The following is an 18,695-nucleotide window of genomic DNA, read 5'->3' as shown; positions in this document are numbered from 1 at the left end:
CCCTGAGACAAAAGCAAATCTGACACTGGGGAACTCAGTGCCTGTCCCACGTGGCTCTAAATCACTGGGAAATGCAAACCTGCGTGCATATTAAAGGCTGTCGTAATGTCTTCCTTGACAAAGTTATTACTCATTCCTAGCTGACTTGTTTTCTTGAAATCTGAGCACTTTCATTTTTGAAATAGCTATCAAAACTAAACAAAACATTCTCCAGCTCTCCTGGTAAAGCTACCTGTGCGTGCATGAGTGTGAAGCACACTGGGCCTCTTAGGTCATCTTAGTGAATTTCTCCCCATGGTCCACAGAACCACTGCCAGGTTTTGTCATTATATTGAACCCAGGCATCCTAAAAAGCTCGCTAACCCTGTCTAGAACCTCTCTCCATCCTCTCTGTCTCCTTCAGCAGAGAGCTGATAAGAATGGAGGCTCAAGCTTTGCCAAGCTCCCAAGTAATTGCAAGATAGCCAAGGCTGGAAACCAGCGCTCAACGACCAGCGCATCTAAGCTTCTGTGTGCACAGCAATCACCTGGGACCTTGTTTAAACACAAGCTTTACTTCTGTGCTTGTGTGAGTTTCCTTTTCAAAGAGTTCCTGAGTGAGGTCAGTACTACTAATGGGAGAGTGCCCATGGAATAGCAACCTGGCCACACCTTCAGATCACCTAGGTGACTAACTGTCCCCCAGAGACCAGAGACCGACTTGACCCAGTGTGGCCCAGGCAATGGAGCTGAGCTCCCCAGGCTTTGCTATGTGCAGCCCACGGGAGGTCCTCCACAGCACAGTGGAACTCAGCAGGGCTGTTCCTATACAAGGCAGACTTCCTGCTCCTGAAAAGGAAGCAGAGCTCAGTTGATACTCAATGCCCAGACTTCAGCCACCAGACCTGTATTCTAAGCAAGCTTTGTCCTTAATGAGATCTTCTGTTCTCTGTTCTAAGACCATGATCGGAAGCACAGATCTGAGCTTCAATTCTTAACCTCTTTGATGGGAACTGGGATCTCTGAAGACAGCTGTGTGATGAGACTGGGGAGCTCTGGAAGGCGACAGGAGATGCAAATCTGCACAAATGCACACACCACAGTCACACTCCACAGACACACAGTCACACACCACAGGGACATAGTCTCTCATACAGAGTCACACAGACACATGACACTGTGCCAAGTCACAGACACACTCAATCATACTGTCACAGTGTCTACCTCTCAATCTCTCTCCTCTCTCTCACGTGTGTGCTTGAGCATGTGTGCGGGCACACGCACACACTCTTGAACAAGCATACGCATGCACCTTGCACCCAGCTTACACTGCCTAAGGGACACACGATTCGAGAAAGCACACACAGCCCAGTTTCTGACAAAGTGCTCGATGGTGGTGGTGCAGCTCCAGACAGGGAAGGATTAGGAGAGGATAGGGAGCTGAAGGGAAAGTCTCCACACGAGTGTGAGGAGAGCGTGTGAGCATGCGGAGCTGAAGCTGAAGGGAAACAGTCTCCACACGAGTGTGAGAAGAGTGTGTGAGCACACGGAGCTGAAGGGAAACAGTCTCCACACGAGTGTGAAAAGAAAAAATGGCAGTCGGAGGCACAGTGAGGCCGCAGAAAAACTGTTTAATTTGGAAAGTGAGGGTTACACTTAGGGAAGGCCGGGTTCGCATTAACAGGTGTGCACTGTGAAGCCAGACCGGCAGCAAAGGGAGGTCTCTGGACTCCCCATGTCATGCCAAGTCTGAGTCATCATCAAGCACAAATCTGAAGAATCAATGTTCAACGAGCTGACATCTCAAGAATTCTTTTCCAGGGGACATCAAAGAATGAACCTGAAAGACAGAAGCAGAAAGGTAAAATGTCACGTCCTTCCATCTAAACTCTCGTTCTGTACTCACTCCTAAGCACAAAACAGCATTTCAGCCAGACTACAATAACCAGAATGAGGCTGACTGTTGTCTCGAGCACTGTGTGAGAGTAGTGTCTATAAAGACAGTGCTCACACCTCCGTCGGCAGGAGAGGAGCTGAAGAAAGCAGCCTCCAGCTCTCCAACTCAGCAATCCTGGTTCTCATCAGCACCACCGTCCTGCCCAGACTCCTCACAAAGTGCTAGTGCCCAGTGTGAGGACACTCAGGACAGAAGGAAGACTTCTCAAAACTTCACAAAGGGCCAAGGTCTTTAGAAGAAGTGATTTGATCTCCAAAATATATAAAGAACCCAACAAATTAGACATTAAAATTCTAAATAATCCAATTAAAAAATAGGATACTGGACTAAACAGAGAATTCTCAACAGAAGAATCTCAAATGGCCAAAAGATACTTAAGGACATGTTCAACATCCTTAGCTATCAGGGGAATGCAAATCAAAACAACTCTGAGATACCATCTTATTTCACCTGTCAGAATGGCTAAGATCAAAAATACTAATAATAGATTATGCTGGAGAGGGTGTAGAGTAAGGGAAAACACTCATCCATTGCTGGTGGGAATGCAAACTTGTACAGCCACTATGGAAATCAGTATGGCGGTTTCTCAGAAAACTGGGAATCAATCTTCCTCAGGATCCAGCAACACCACTCTTGGGCATATACTCATAAGATGCCCAATCATATTACAAAAGCATTTGTTCAACTGTGTTTATGATAACATTATTTGTAATAGCCAGAACCTAGAAACAATCTAGATGCCCCTTCAGATCCAACTGAAGAATAAATAAAGAAAATATGGCACATTCACACATTAGAGCACTACTCAGCAGTAAAAAACAATGACATCTTGAATTTTGCATGCAAATTAATGGAATTATCCAGAGTGAAGTAACTCAGACCCAAAAAAGATGAATATAGTATGCACTCACTCATAAGTAGCTATAAACAAAGGACATTGAGCCTATAGTTCGTGATCCTAGAGAAGCTAAGTAATAAGGTGAACCCAAAGAAAAACATATATAGACAAATCGGGAAATTGGAAACAGACAAGATCACCTGACAAAACTGGGAGCATGGGTGTGGGGGAGAAGGAAGGGTAGAAGAGGGGAGAAAAGGAGGGTTGAGGAGGACTTGAGGGAATGGGATAGTCAAGATGGAGGAAGGACAGAGATGAGAGCAAAGAAAAGATATCTTGATCGAGGGAGCCATTGCAGGGTTAGCAGAAATCTGGCTCTAGAGAAATTCCCAGGAACCCACAGGGATGACCCCAGCTAAGACCCTAAGCAAGAGAAGAGAGGGGGCCTGATCTTGACTTGCCCTGTAGTCAGACTGATGGTTATCTTAAATATCACCATAGAACCTTTGTCCAACAGCAGATGGAAACAGAGGCAAAGACCCACATCAGAGCACGGGACTGAGCTCCCAAGGTCCAGTTGAAGAGTGGGAAGAATGAGAATATGAGCAAAGAGGTCAAGACCATGAAGGGTTCATCCACTTAAATAGTCTACCTGAGCTAATGGGAGCTCAGCAACTCCAGTTGGGCTGGGAAGGAACAAGCATAGGTCCAAACTAGTTCCTCTGAATGTGATTGACAGTTGCATGGCTGGGGCAGATGGAGGGGCCACTGGCAGTGGCACCGGGATTTATCTCTACTGCTTGTACTGGCTTTATGGGATCCTATTCTCTTTGGATGGATACCTTGGTCAGCCTAGATATAGAAGGGAGGGCCTTGGACCTTCCATAAGGCAATGTGCTTTACCCTCTCTTAGGATTAGATGGGAGTGGGGGATGTGTGTGTGGAGGGAATGGGAGGAAGGGAGGAAGTGAGAATTTGGTTGTTTTTTTTTTTTAAAGATTGAAGAGCATTTATTCGTAAAACCTTAGTAGTGTGGCAGAGGCCACATTTTCTTTGTTCTCCGCCTTGCCTTTGCATTTGTCACGTGTCCTTCTCTACCAAAACTTGCATCTCTCCTGCATTCCTTTTGTGCCACACTTTCCGGATTTCCTTTGTCCTGATGCCCAAGTCCCTTGCTGAGTTCAAATCCTACCAAGTCCCCTGTTCCCACAGGCCGGACGATAGTGAAGACGCTGTTGCCCTGGGATTCCGATGAATCTCCCGAGGCCTCCCCTGGTCCTCCAGGCCCACGCCAGGGGGCGGGAGCTGGGGGGCCCCGGGAGGACGTGGGGGCCACTCCCGGGCCCGAGGAGCAAGACTCCCTCCTACTGCAGCGCAAGTCAGCTCGATGCCTTGTCAAACAGCGACCCTCCTATGATGTCTTCGAGGACTCAGATCCCGGGGGTCCCCCTGCTTCAAGACGTCGAACCCCCAGAGAACATGGTGCTTTCTCAGTTAGTTTGTCCTATGTCTCTTTTCCTTTTGGCCATTCTGGGGGTGAAATCCAGGGCCTTCTGCCTTTTGTTTAGAAGGGACAAGGCTCCTCAGTCTGTCCACAAAGGTAGCTGGGGATAAAGATAAAGTAGTTCTAGGGACGCACATACACAGTTGGTGTGAGGTGCTCACTAAGGGCCTAGTTGGAGGAAGCCCTGGATGTAGGTGCAGGGAGGGTGGGAGGGCCCAGCATGGGAAGGGTCAGCTGTCCTGTGTCCTGCCTAGAGCTGCCAGTGCTAGAACCTGAGGAGCAGAGCCGGCCCGCAAACCGGTTCACCCTGCAGCCTGTGTTGCAGCTCAAGGTCCGAAGGCGCCTGGACAAGGTCAGCACGGCCCGCTCTGCTCCGAGAACCCCAAGCCCTGTGTGAGGCATGGCTCCTGCTCTCCAGGAGCTACCTGGCAAGTCGGGGTGATGGGCACACCTGAGTGTCGTGGTGTGTCCTCACCAGAGGACAGGTCCTGAGGGATGAGGCAGGTCTTGCCTTTCTGGAAAGCCAAGTGGGATCTGGGCAAAAGGCAGGGTCTGGCAGGTTGGGGGAGGCCAGAGAGGAGAGGAGTCTACAAAGGGGTGGGATTGGCATCCTTTGACAACTCCATGTCCCTCCTTAGGATTCTTTAGCCCCTGGCTCCTTTGCCTCTTTCCCCAATGGCTGGACTGGAAACAGAAGTCCCCTGATGGTGTGCACCGGGTCCGAGTAGATTTTAAGGTACAGGGTTGAGGGCCAATTGTAGAGCCTGTGGTGGGAGAAACTTCCTGATTGTATCAAGAGGAAACAGAGCTTTCAGCATGGATCTGACTCGTGTTCCTGGCTGCTTTCCAATCCTGTGTCTTCTTCTATTACCCAGGAGGATTGTGACCTAGAGAACGTGTGGCTTATGGGCTGTCTCAGTGTGCTTACTTCTGTGCCAGGGGACCGCCGATGGTGTGCCTTCTGTGTGCTAGCAAAGGCCTCCGTGAGGTTGGTGCTTTGCCTTTTTTTTTTAAAGATAATCTTGGCCTCCAAGTCTCCATTCCCCCAGGGCTCACCCTCGGGCTGTCCAGCCTCATTCTGTTCATCATTTCCTTATCCCTCCTAGCTGGTCTTTTGCCAAGTCTGCTGTGATCCTTTCCACCCCTTCTGTCTGGAGGAGGCTGAACCTGGTGCTGGCGGCGCTGCAAGTTCTGCCATGTCTGTGGGCGCAAAGGCCATGGGTCCAAGGTGGGGCACTAGCCGCCTAGGGCAGATGGAGGCCTGTCCGTCTGCTGCACCCTTCTGTCCAGCTGTCTTCTAACACCACCCTTCTCCCCAGATCTGTTCAGCCTGGGTGCGCTGTAAGAGCAGTGGGGCAACTCCAGGCAAGAACTGGGACGTCGAGTGGTCTGGAGATTACAGCCTCTGCCCCAGGTGCACCGAGCTCTATGAGAAAGGTGGGACCATCTCGGAGGCCCTGGGGTGGTGTCTCATTTGGTCCTCTGCCCTCCCCAGGTAAGCACATGGTGTCAAGAATAGGAAGTGGGAATTTGGATCGGTATTTTTTTAAAAAAAAAAAAAATCTAATAAAAAAAAAAGAAGTGATCTCATTTTTACTTAAAGTAAGTTACTTTGGGTAAGATGGGGCACGGCTGCAGACGTGGCTGGGTTGCTGCCCCGAGCTGGGCGGACTTCCTTTTGATACTAAAACACTTGAGCCTGAGACACCAAGGCCAGCCCACATAAAAGGAAAGGGGCTCAGGAAAAAAAAGCATTTTTGGCAGTAGTTTTCAGAAAACTCAATTCCCAAAGATCAACTCCCCCCTTTTGCAGCGAAGATGTACTTGGTGGGTATTCAAACAACAGGGTTCATGATTTCTGAAATATTAGCTCATCACAACTGGGCCCCATGGACAACTCAGAAGAGCGCTCTCAACTGTTAACAGAGCAAAGACATCACAAACTGCCTGAGAACCTCCTCCCTGATCATGAGTCACACCAAACGGACGACACCTACTGAGAAAGGTACAGGGAGGTCCCGTCTTTCACCCAGGCAGACACCTGGGACACTGAAGACCACTGTCCACAGAGGTGAAATTAGTGCCGGACAGAGCTCCCTCCTGGACATGCTCTTCCGCAGCAAGCCCTCTACTCAGACACCTGAACTGCCACCATCAAATCCATCTTTCCTGGATTCTGATCACCCAATTAAAACTGAAACCGAGGCTGATATAAATCAGAACACTGTGCAGAACTCCCAAGAGCAGGTCAGTCTGGATCACGCTCATGTTACAAGGCCCAGATCATAACGTCTGAAAACCAAGGGCGCGCCAGAAATCAACCAGGCTAACTCTCTCATCTTAGAAATGACAAAACTAGAGATTGACATCTTGGACATTTTATCCAGAGCTGTGCTGCCCGACCTAGTAGCCAGCTACACAGATTCAGTAAAATTAGGGGAAGTTATGGCTGGGCTGAGGACGGAGTTCAGTAGGTAGAGTACTTATGGAGTACACATGACACCATGGGCTTGATACTTAGCATCCATAAAACCAGGCATGGTGGCACATGTCTGTAATCCCAGAAGATGGGGGTGGAGGCAGGAGGATCACATGTTCAAGACCTTCCTTAGCTATATATTGAGTTCCAGGGTAGCCAAGGATTCCGAACAGCCTGTCTAAAAAAAATTTAAAAAATGAAGGAAATTAAAATTTATTTCCTTGATTAGTGAGTCACTTTTCAGATATCCACCAACCAACATGGATCACATGACTAGTGGTTACTGTTGTGAGTGGTGCAGACCCAGAACAAGGTGCCAGGAGACGAGTCAAGTCTCCCAGTCTGCATTGCCGTACAGCTCTCCTGTACCACAGTAAAGATGCCTGACTCTGCAGAAACACCTAAGGTTCCGTATCCATCTCTTCTTACGAACTTCTCTTTAGTTTTTACCATTCAATAAAGAAAGCAACTTTAGTATTTTAACAAGCATAATTCAATGGGAAATATATCATATATAATATGATTATATATTATAACAATATATATTATAGTGTATATATATAAATATAAAATCATCCCTCAAAAGTTCTTGAAAATAGAGAGCAACAAACACCTACATTTAGGCTCCAGGCATCTACTCTGTCACTTAGCACCAAGGATTAAAGTCAACTGAAATTTGGCCAAGGCTGTTTCCTCATGGTATAACAGGGCACACAAGAAAACTATGCACTGATGTAAAAGTGCACATGAAGCCAAACAATGTGGGGGCGTGGTAGCAACAAAACATTTTATAGACAGTCATTTCGATAACACCGTAGATTTTATTATGAACAATCCCACTTTAAAGTTGCACCTTCAATGCCCAGACAGTGGAAATATGAAAAAAGCAACAGGAGAGAGAGAGAGAGAGAGAGAGAGAGAGAGAGAGAGAGAGAGAGAGAGAGAACAAAGCCCAAATGGAGTCCACAAAACAGTGACCATCATAAACAACATTAGTGAAAAGAAACTGTGATGAAGGCCACCCCCCCACTGTACAGGCAGGAAAACCAAGGCCTGTCTCCACCCTTAAGGGCCCCACCCTCGGGGCTGGAGAGATAGCACTGACTTCCAGAGGACCCGGGATCAATTCCAAGCACCCACACAGCAGGTCACAACTGTCTGTAAATCCACCTTCACACCACCAGTGCACATAAAATAAAGTTAAACAAATCATTAAAAAAATCTTTAAAAATAAATAAAACGTCCCCACCCTCAGGAACCTGGGCGTGCAGTGCAGGCAGGAACAAGAGTGGACACTTCTAAAGCAATGTGACAAATGCAGAATGTGAGAGGTGTGGACCTGAGAGCCCAGACACCAGGGTGACAACTTCGGGTCCCCGGGGGATGAGGACAGGAACAGAATTCCTAGCACAGATCCCCTGAGCCAGGTACAGCAGTGACCTCCTGTAGCCCACACTCAGGAGGCAAAGGAGTGGATCGTGAGTTCAAGGGTAGCCTTGGCCACAGAGCAAGACTGTCTCACACAAAACTGAAAATAAATTTAAATGAGAAGAATCCATGGGCAATGACACCTGCTGAGTCCAACAACCTGAGTTCCAGCCCCAGGGCCCAGGTGGCAGAAGGAGGGGCACAACTCCACGTGGTCCTCTGTCCTCCGACCGTGTGTCATGGCTGCAACAGCCACGCCCACGCCCACATCTGACTACATCTGACCGTCTCTCTCTCTCTCTCTCTCTCTCTCTCTCTCTCTCTCTCTCTCTCTCTCTCTCTCTCTCGTCTCTCTGTCTCTCTCTCTCTCTGTCTCTCTCTCTCTCTCTCCCTCCCTCCCTTCCTCCCTCTCTCTCTCTCCCTAAAAGACAGAAGACTTCAGCCACCAATTCAAAGTCAATCAATGCTTTTAACTATTAGAACTAACCGTAAAGACTTCATCTCACTTTCCACCCCCCGAAGGGCTAAGGAGCTGAGAAAAGGTTACAGGACCCACTCATCAACTAAAAAATTAAAGATTTGTTGCCCACAGCAGTTCGTTGTTGGAGGCAATAAAGGGTCTGGAATAAAGGCAACTGACAAGAAAATGAGACTCCTGGAAGGCAACCCTGGGTTGTGCTAAGGATTCCTAGCTCAACACTGCCCTCTGCTGGCCAGAATGCGAAGCACCCGCCAGTCAGCATTTCAGCTCACCTGAGCCTCTGCTGCCCTCCTGTGACTGGGAAGGAACTAGCTTTTGCTGTTCCACCAAAATAAAACTCAGCATCTCAGCGAAGGAAATGTGCATCCACTAGGTGGCAGAAGAGCTTAGAGAGTGACATCTAGGCTGGTAGGTAGCTGCAACACGTGGTCCCACTCCACAGGTGTGTGAAGTGAAGGGAAACATGCCCCGGGCAATGCTGTTTCAGTGCCCAACAAGGGATGTAGCAAATGAACCAGTCTGGTTCCAAATCTTCTCCCAAGTTAATCCAAGTTTATCATTTAAGTTTGGACACATATTGCTAAGTACCAATGTCACTCGTTCATACTCTGAATGCCTAACAGGTAACAACAGCCACACCTAACATCAATGACAATCAAAATTGGAAAAACTTCAAGAACACATCTTTTTAAAAATATCCCTGCAATTTATCATTCTTCAAAAATCTTTGGTGCACACCTGTAATCCCAGCAGGAAGGAGGCTGAGGCAGGAGGCTGACAAGCTTGAGATCTGCCTGGGCTACATAGAGAAAGCCTGCCTAGAACAGCAAAAATGAAGGGAAAGTTTTAAATCCTGAGTGTATTTCTTTCACAGTCACCAGTAGAATACACTGCATCGAGCACACTGCACTCTGCATCTTAATAATCTGCAGGACTAAGACGTGACTGCCGAGAACAGCAAGCTGATGATCATGCAGACAAAATATACACCGAACCTCCAGGAAATTCTGCAAATGTCACAGCACCAACTAGGAGCAGAGCGAGCCCCCTCTAATTCAGTGCTCTTTTTTTTTCCGTTTATTTATTTATTAAAGATTTCTGTCTCTTCCCCGCCACCACCTCCCATTTCCCTCCCCCTCCCCCAATCAAGTTCCTCTCCCTTGTCAGCCCATAGAGCTATCAGGGTTCCCTGACCTGTTGGAAGTCCAAGGACCACCCACCTCCATCCAGGTCTAGTAAGGTGAGCATCCAAACTGCCTAGGCTCCCACAAAGCCAGTACGTGCAGTAGGATCAAAAACCCACTGCCGTTGTTCTTGAGTTCTCAGTAGTCCTCATTGTCAGCTATATTCAGCGAGTCCGGTTTTATCACAGGTTTTTTCAGACCCAGGCCAGCTGGTCTTGGTGAGTTCCCAATAGAACATCCCCATTGTCTCAGTGTGTGGGTGCACCCCTCGCGGTCCTGAGTTCCATGCTCGTACTCTCTCTCCTTCTGCTCCTGATTTGGACCTTGAGATTTCTGTCCAGTGCTCCTAAGTGGGTCTCTATCTCTGTCTCCTTTCATCGCCTGATGAAGGTTAATATTCAGGAGGATGCCTATATGTCTTTCTTTGGGTTCTCCTTATTTAGCTTCTCTAGGATCATGCTGAGCCATCTCTCCAACATTTTCTTAACTGATGATTGATATGGGAGAACCCAGCCCACTACAGTCAATACTACACCCCCCCCCCCCAGGCAGATAGTCCTGGGTTGTATAAGGAAACCAGCTGAGCAAGCCAGGCAGAGCAAGCCAGCAAGTAGCATTCCTCCGTTGTCTTTGCTTCAGTTCCTACCTCCATGGTCCTGCTTTGCCTTCCCTTGATGATGCGCTGTAATGTGTAAGCAACACAAGCCCTTCCCTCCCCAGGTTGCTACTGGTCATAGTGTTTACTACAGCAAAGCAAAGCAAAGCAGGACCCTGTCCGAGAAATGTGGGAGAAAGGTGTGCGGAGGAGCCTCCAAGAATGGCCTGGGAGTTTCTGAAGGATACTTACCATGCCTGGGACAGATAAGCTGCCCCATGAGAGGTCAAATCCCTCCGGAACCTGTGTTACTCATGAACATGCCACATTCCTCAGAGGCTTTGGACACAAAAAAGGTAAAGAAACACTCTTAAAACATGCTTGCTCCAGAAATGGGCCTTTAGTGTCTCCCAGCACTTCCAAAGATGGGAACAGACTCTTTCCCGAGGCAGCTGCCCCTCCCCCCCGGCAGTTCTGGTCCATCCACTCCTACATGCTCGTTTACCAAGCATCCTTCCAGATGCTGGGAACATGGCACAGAGCCAGCCAGGAGTCCGGCTCCCATGGAACTTAGTTTGTGGAGACAAACACATGTGCTTCCAGTCATAAGTCAGCAACCAAACAAGAACATTCTGGCAGAGCACACACCAAAGAAAATGGAGCAGGATGAGAAGACTAGAAAACGTCTTTTTAAGATGCTACTAAAGCCCATGTTTGAAGCCAGCTACGGCTCTGGGACAGAGCAATCAAGACAGTAAAATCAGTCTTGACACATCTTAGGCATAACAAGTCAGAGACACCAGATAACGGTGACCAAGTCTGAGGAAAGAGTCTGCACTTAAAGGGCAGTGTAACAGCACCGCAGGGTCCGAGCTCCTGGTGACACAAACGACTCACATTCTTTTAAGTTAGAACTGGAACGTGAAGAATGGCTTGTAGGACTAGAGATGACTCAGAAGTCATCCGGCCACAAGAGGACACGAATTCCCCTGAGTAAGCGGAGGAGCTGGCAGCTGACAAGAGAGGGACATGACACCCCAGAGGGAAGCAGAGAGCACAGGCATAGGGCAGACGGCCGCTGAGATTCAATGGACCATAAAGGGGCTCCTGGCCACGTTCACTCTGCTACTGAAAACCAAAATAAACCGTGAATACAGCTAAAGGAACGCAGAAAAGTGTGAGAGGTCAGAAGCACATTTTGGGAAAGTGAACACACTAGGGACACTGCAGGACCACTGGGCGGGGCAGGCGCCCAGCTGCTCCCATCCTCACCAGCGCTGCTTCATTCACTGTCTCCAATTCCCTTCAGACCGGAAGTGCAGGGCCGCATCTGTGCTCCTCACAGGTGAGCGTGCAGCACCCGAGCAGAGCCTGGCAAACAGCCCTCCATGCTCCTTAAATTAAGACACGGGCCACAATTAACACGCACAGTGCTAAGCAAGGATGCGGGGGTGGAAGCATTGCCCTCGCCTTCCAGAAGGCAGACAAGCACAACACAGGCAGCCTGATGGGAAAGTCCCATCTCTCTTCTTCCTTAACTCCCCCCCCATCCCCGACAGACACAGAGTGAAGCAAGGACACACAGCCCTGGCTCAGCTGGGAGGGTCAGCAAAGGTTCTCCACAGGGGGAAGCATCGAACTGAGAGGGAAAGAGTGCCAAGTGAAGGCACAAGAGCCTGACATCAGAGCTCATGGGACGGTAAGTAACTTCCTGATACTGGAGCTGCGATGAAGAGGAAGGGATCAACGAGGCCGGCTCCCAAAAGAGCTTATGTGTCATGAAAAACAAACAAACAAACCAAAAACTCGACTTTGCGTACCACAGCCAAATGTGGTTAAGCAACACAATCAGGCTGGCGAGTCAAATCAAGCTAAAGGAGATACCAGAGGTTGCGCAGTCAGGACACAGCCAGAGGTACCGAGAATAAAAAGTAGTGATGGAAAGGACATTTAGAAACAGGACAATCAGCCATGAGGTTGGCAAATTTCCATCTCCTGGATAGCAGCTCAGAGAGGTCCACAAATCTAACAGACACTCCCTCAAGTAGCCAGACCCCAGTCCACATAAGCCAATGACTGCTTTAAGACAGAAAATACTCTGAATTAGTCTCCTTGTTTCTCAAACTCAAATTCCTTTGGGATTGCTTAACTGGGAGTACTAAAACTTTGTTTAATAAATGTCTTAAATTTATTGTTTGTGTGTGTACGTGCATGTGCATATTAAGTGTACAGATGCGGTGTGTGTACGTAGTGTACGTCTGTGTGTGTGTAGATGCACACGCCTGTGTGTGCATACTTTCAAAGGCCAGAGGCCACTGAGTGTCCAGCTCGCTCTCTCTCTCACCCTTTGAGATAGGGTCTCTTCTCACTGAACCTGAGCTGGCAGTCAACAAGACTCAGCAATCACCAGCATTGCATTTCAGATATCCTGCCTATCAGATATTTACACTATGATTTATAACAGCATCAAAGTTACAGTTATGAAGTAGCAACAGAATAATTTTATGGATGGGAGTTATCACAACATGAGGAACTGTATTAAAGGGTCGCAGCACTAGGAAGGTTGAGAACCACTGCCCTAGAGCCCAACAGGGAGTGAAACCCAGTTTACCTGTTTTAGATTCTGACCACCAGAATCATACAGTCATTAATCCATACTGTTTTAAGCAATTAAGTTGGTGGTAATTTGTTATAGCTTCAATAGGAAATTGTAACTCCCAAACAAAATTAAGGTTAGAGGCTCTGATATCAACTGTGAAGAGGGATGAAGAGAGGGTGTGTGTCTCTGAGCAAAATGACCTGAACTGGGAAAAGTGAAACAGGGAGAGTTGTTCATGGATACTTGAGAAAATAACCTATACTTCACAAGACAAATCAACGTCAGTGAATGGAGCAGTAAAGTGGAATTGGATACAGGGAGGCCTCATAGATGTGCCTCAGGGTTGTTGAGTCTAAAGGCTTCCTATACTTCAGAAGACACTCAGGGTTTGGCGTTGGTGAATCAAAGCAGAGATATCCAATCCACAGGCTGCAGGTCATGTGTGACCCATTTTAGATGATTGCGGCCCAGTACAAAATCTTAAAATAGAATCAGATATTTTTGTGGTTTTCTTTCATTTCTTTGATAATTTTATTGCATGTTTCTCTGTTGTGAACTTTGTAAATGACACTATCTTGTCACAATGTTAAAAAAATTAAACATATATATGTTCTCACAACCCTTAGGCCACAGTTTAGACACCACTAGATTTAACATTTGGTCCCAACTATGCTTCCTCATCAAGCGTAGCCCAGAGAAGCCAAAATATTGGACACTCCTGGTCTAGAGTTTATGTTTAATGATAGTATTGGATAGTGTTCAGTAGGTCTAATTTGTTTGACTTCAGTGTCTGAGTATAACCTTACTGAGTTGTACTTGAGGTCTAAGTTCATCTGATCAAAATAACTGCAGAAGCAGGGAATTCTTAGAGAAGCATCCCGGGTGAGAGGACAACTGTAAGCTATGGCTGAGGGGGTAAATTCTTTAAGAGGCATCCTGGTGCAGAGGCCCTCAGAATCCTGGAAGGTTAGAAGACACAAAATAGGACAGTTTTATTAATCTGGACCCCCAAATGGGTTAAGGAACTCACTTAATGATACATGTTTTAGTAAGAAGATACCATAGCCTAGCCTTCTTCAAGATGTCAGAATCACAGTCTTAGGATATAGAACTTATATCTTCAAGGTTCAAGATGGTTGTTAATCAACTCAAATTTCACTTGATTGTAAGGAAGGAGGACAAAGGAAGAGAAGTAAGCTGTTTGCATCTCAAGGAGACCTTCCAGAAGATTCATATACCATGTGTGTGCATTTTTTCAGAGACTGGAACACATAAGGCCACATAGAGCTGCAACAGAGGCTGGGAACTGACATCCTTATGAAGCTTGGAGTTTCTGTTTTTCAGGCAGATGGTGTGCTAGCTTTTCATCTTTTGACAAGCACCTGAGAAAACTAACACAAAGAGAGGAAAGAATGGTGCTTGACTAAGAGTTTCGGGACTTTCAGTGGATGGCCGGCATGCCCCAGTGCTGAGGGCCTGTGGCCAGGCAGAATGTGAAGACAGCAACAGCATGTGGTGAAGCAAAGCAGCTCACCTCATGACAGAAAGGAAGTATGTCCAGAGAGCCACACCCTAGTTGCTTTCCCATTTCCTATTCTAGCCCACCCATACCCCCAGACTATGGGACAACATGGCCCACATTCAGGGAGAGTTCCCTTTATTTGGTCACCTCGAGAGAACACTCTCATAGACATACCTAGAAGTGTAATTTGCTAGTCTAGGCACGTCTCAATCCACGTAAGCTCATGATGACCAATCACCACAAATAAGCAAGGCATTGTGATACAGACTCCTGAGAGAAGAAAGGAGTGTACATTGATGCAGGACTCTGCCATAGACAGTAAGGGAAACAATTCAACAGCTGATACTTCTGCTTTCTTGACAGTGTGAGCAGTTGTAACATGAGGGCCGGCTTGTTGGGGTTTCTGTACTACCTGGTACCCCACAGCTAGCAAGGTCCCAAAGAAAATCACACAGAGATATCCATAAGATTATAAACTGATTGGCACATTAGCTCAGGCTTCATACTAGCTTTTATAACTTATAGCCCATTATTCTTATCTATGTTAGCCACATGGCTCGGTACCTTTTTCAGTGGAGCAGGTCACATCTTGCTTCTTCCATGGTCTGGGCAGGAGGAGTCAGGACTTGATCATATTTCTAAATTTTATTTAGGTCCCCATAAGATTATCAGCGCCCCCAACCAGTAAGATGTAGCCTGGAATACTATGCCCACATTGCCAAAAAAAATGGACTATGGATATTTTCCTTTGTTAAAAAAAAGGGGGGGGGAATGGTATGGGAGAATTGTCTGTATTCTGTCAATTATGTTTTAAATAAACGCTGATTGGCCAGGCAGGAAGTATAGGCAGGTCAACCACACAGGAAGTAGAGGCAGGGTGAGAACAGGAGAATTCTGGGAAGAAGAAAGCCCATTCCTGCCATTCCTGTCCAGATCACCAAAGAAGCAGGATGTGACCTGCCCTGCTGAAAGAGGTACTGAGCCATGTGGCTAACATAGATAAGAATAATGGGTTAATATAATTGATAAGAGCTAATAAGAAGCCTGAGCAAGTGGGCCAGTCAGTTTTATAACTTATGGAGATCTCTGTATGATTTTCTCTGGGACTAAAGAGCTGGGGGACCGGGCAGGACAGAAACCCCAACAAGCCCTCTCCTAATGTTACAAGCAGTGAAGCAAAAATAAATGAATAAAATAAAAGCTGTTCTTATATTTTACCCAAACGACCCAGTGAAGGCACTTCTCATACTCAAAGGCTCTCAGAACTTCCAATGGAATATGTCACACTGAGCACAATCTTTGCTATGATTGCTTTCTCCCAAAACTCCACTAAGATGATATGCAACAAAACTTAAAAGCAGATGGGAATGAGTTTCTTCCTGAAAATCAGGAGATGAAGTGAAGGAAAGACAACACACTGAACATCGAGTCCCTTCCTACTTCCTTTTGTTTTCTCAAGAAGATGGCAGCTAAAGTTGTCACCTCTTGCCCCCACTTACTTGTATCCTCACATGAAGCAGGTAACTGAACATTTTCGAAAGATGATTAATCTGTGAAAATTTATTACCTCGAAAACAATTTATCTATTAGTGGTTGAAATAAAAAGGTGGTAGTAGTATATAAAGCAAAGCTCTATTTGATGAGAAATTAGAGCTTAATTAGAATAGATTTCTCAGATTTAGTGTAGTGTTATTTTCCTCATATCAGCGAGAGATGAATCATCAGGGGATTTTACACTGCATGGTATCAAGAGCACAATGAGTGTGATTCTGAAGCAAAGGGCAAAGTCCTCATTTTGCCTCTGGTGGTTCTTTGAGTTTACACCCGCTCTGACTGTGGAAAGCAGAATTATACCACCTCTTAAATATTTGCTTTCTAAGGGCAGGTGGTCTTCAGGATGGGTAAGCTCTGAAATATAATAATTATCATGACATAATTCTAAACTTTGTATAGTACATGTTAATAGCAATCACATTCTCTGCGTACACTGAATACATTGCTTTCATAGATTATGAAAATGTGTTAGCACATAACAGAGGTCCTACTACTGGAATAATGCAATTAATAAGGCACTCAATTGACTGATCATGCATCAAATGAAATATGTATGAATTAGAAAGGAACACAGAAACAAAACACTGTTTTTGTTTGTTTGTTTTTAGAGAAGGGGAGGGTTTATTTCAGCTTACAGGTTACAGTCCATCATTAAGGGAAGACAGGACTGAACAAAAGCATGGGCTTGAAGCAGAAACCAGGGTGGAATGCTCTTTGATGGCTTGCTTATCTCATATAAGGTCGAGTGTTCTAAGATCTCCTCCTCTCTGCATATTGTCTAGCTGTGGATCCCTGTCTTTGGTCCCATTGGCTGCAGGAGGGAGGGAGCCGCTCTGACGATGGCCAAGAAAGGCATTGTCTGTGAGTATAGCAGAATGTTGTTGGGAATCATTTTATTTCTGTTCCTTAAGCAGAACAGTAGCATTTGTTTTTCCCTATGGACCATGGCCTATCTAAGCTCAGGTCTTGGCCAGCCAAGCAATGCTCAGTGTGGGCTCCATTTCAGGGAGTGGACCTTTGATCAAGTCAGATACTGGTTGGTTACTCCCACAAGCTTTGTCCCACTATTAAACCATCATATCTTGGATGCAGGTCACCATTCTACATTGGAGGTTTTGGAGCTGGGTTGGTGTTTACCCTTCTCCTTTGATAGTGAGCAGACTAACTTCCAATGCCGTGAAATATAGATCATAAGTGATGAGGGCTCTAGGGAGACATCAGCTTGAATTCTCCAAGTTCAATGGTTTGTGTTAGTGACGTTTTCAGGAATTGCACCTTCCTGTTAGTTTATGGAGAGAAATGAATACCCTTGCAACACCTTGGATTGTTTGGGGATCCTATTGGACTGCTCTGACCCACAACTAGACTAAATGGAACACAATGCCAGGACTGCAAGCTTCATTTAGTTACAAGAGATATCCAGCTAGGCGTATGTCTCCCTGCTTGTGGATTCTCTCCCTTCCCTCCCCTCCCCTCTCCTCCTCTTTCTTTCCTTCCCTTCTTCCCCTCCCCTCCTCACCCCTCTTTCTTCTTTTTTCTTTCTTTCCTTTCTTCTTTCTTTCTTTTGCTATTTCACCTAGATTCCCTTCATATATGTATATATATATTTGAGTGGTTCTACTCTATTTGGGTTCCATAAGATCCCTCAATTGACTCTTAATTTTAGCTCTCCCTCCCCTATATTTCTTCACTTGTGCCCTCTTCTTGCTTGACTAACTGTTCCAGACTCCATCCCTCATCCACCCATAAAAATGTACAATCTATTCTATTCCCCCCTCCTTATGGAGATCAGTCCCTCCACCCCAGACCCTTACTCTAAGTCTAGTCTGTGGTTATACAAGTTGTAGCTTACTTATCTTAGATTCAACACTTAACATCTTTAACATCTATATATAAGGGAAAACATACCATATTTGTATTTCTGTGTCTGGGTTATTTCACTCCGTATGACTTTTTCTAGCTCTATCTATTTACCTGCTGACTTCATGATTTCCTTTTTAAATGCTGAGTGTATGCTGAGCCCATGGTGTAAATGTACCATATTTTCTTTAAACATTCATAAATTGAGGAGTACCTAGAATATCTTCAATGTCTGATTATTCTAAAAAGAGCAGCAATGAACATGGTTGAGCAGGCAAGTGTGTCTCTGTGGTAAGTGAAGGATCCTTTGGATATATGCCAAGAGTGGTACAACTGGGTCTTGATTGGTTCCTAGCTTCCTAAGGAACAGGCACAACTATTTCCGTAGTGGCTGTACAAGCTTGCATTCCCATAGCAATGGATGAGTGTTTCTCTTACTCCACAGTCTCACCAACACATGCTATCCTTTGTTTCATTAATCTCATCTATTCTGACTCGTGTTACATGAAATCTTAAAATGGTTTTGATTTGCATTGTCCTGATGACTAAGGACACAGAACATTTTTAAGGGTTTTCCAGACACTAGCATTTCCTCTATTGAAAACTTTGTTTAGAACTGTTTCCTCATTTTTAGTTGTGTTATTTATTTTCTGGATATCCAGTTTTTTGTTTTGTCTTTTAGTTCTTTATATATTTTGGATAGGTAGTTGATTAA

The 18,695-nt window shown here is 46.0% G+C and overlaps 2 long non-coding RNA genes across 3 annotated transcripts; one reads left to right on the top strand and one right to left on the bottom strand.

Annotated features, from left to right (window-relative positions):
• Nucleotides 1-1,590: 1,590 nt before the first annotated feature.
• Nucleotides 1,591-11,843, bottom strand: LOC142835648 (uncharacterized). Its single transcript, XR_012907914.1, has 2 exons — nt 11,718-11,843; nt 1,591-1,819 (listed from the first exon to the last, which is right to left on the bottom strand). It is a non-coding gene; the product is annotated as an uncharacterized LOC142835648 (long non-coding RNA).
• Nucleotides 4,462-5,793, top strand: LOC142835647 (uncharacterized). Of its 2 annotated transcripts, XR_012907913.1 has the most exons (4): nt 4,462-5,014; nt 5,154-5,266; nt 5,385-5,506; nt 5,598-5,793. It is a non-coding gene; the product is annotated as an uncharacterized LOC142835647 (long non-coding RNA). The 2 variants fall into 2 exon arrangements; XR_012907912.1 differs by having other exon boundaries at nt 5,385-5,793.
• Nucleotides 11,844-18,695: the final 6,852 nt, after the last annotated feature.

The sequence above is a fragment of the Microtus pennsylvanicus genome, chromosome 15 (assembly GCF_037038515.1).
Source record: "Microtus pennsylvanicus isolate mMicPen1 chromosome 15, mMicPen1.hap1, whole genome shotgun sequence".
Lineage (NCBI taxonomy): Eukaryota > Metazoa > Chordata > Mammalia > Rodentia > Cricetidae > Microtus > Microtus pennsylvanicus.
Note: the sequence above shows the minus strand (reverse complement) of the source record. Positions and strands in the feature narration are given on the sequence as shown.